Genomic DNA, 583 nt, shown 5'->3' on the forward strand with positions numbered 1-583 from the left:
GAACCGTTCTTTGCCTCTCTCTCCTCTCCTCCAATTCCAAAGGGCAAAACCTGAGCCTATAACAACATAGGTTCATATTTCCAGATGTACGATTTGTTGATTGGCTAATGTGGCACATTTGAACAACGTAGCATAATAAACCTTCATGTATGTAATCTCTCAGTACAGCCGCTAACGTCAAACTATCTACAACAAGCTCAATGGAGAGCCAGTTAACAGAAAGCATAAAAAGTGTGTGTACTTCTGCCTACTGTCATTTGTGTAAGTGGGCGTGTTAACGCGGTCCTCATCCGCCTCCGTTGCCTCCGTTTGATGTTTCCATCTGATGTAGTTGCTGACCTCACAACATATTATAGCCAACTGTGTGTGTGTGTGTGTGTGTGAGCTTGTGGTCTTGAGGTTCATTTCAGGTAGGAGACCAGTCTCTATTGGTTTAAATCTAATTCCTCTACCTGATAGTCCTCCACTCATAGAAGACATTAATCCTCTCAGCTGGCTCCATCCCAATCCTCCCAAATGTCCCCCCCACCCACCCATCTCAGTTCCTTTAACTCCCTCAAGTGCCCACAAACAATCACTCACA

The sequence above is a fragment of the Oncorhynchus kisutch genome, linkage group LG19, assembly GCF_002021735.2.
Source record: "Oncorhynchus kisutch isolate 150728-3 linkage group LG19, Okis_V2, whole genome shotgun sequence".
Taxonomy (NCBI): Eukaryota; Metazoa; Chordata; class Actinopteri; order Salmoniformes; family Salmonidae; genus Oncorhynchus; species Oncorhynchus kisutch.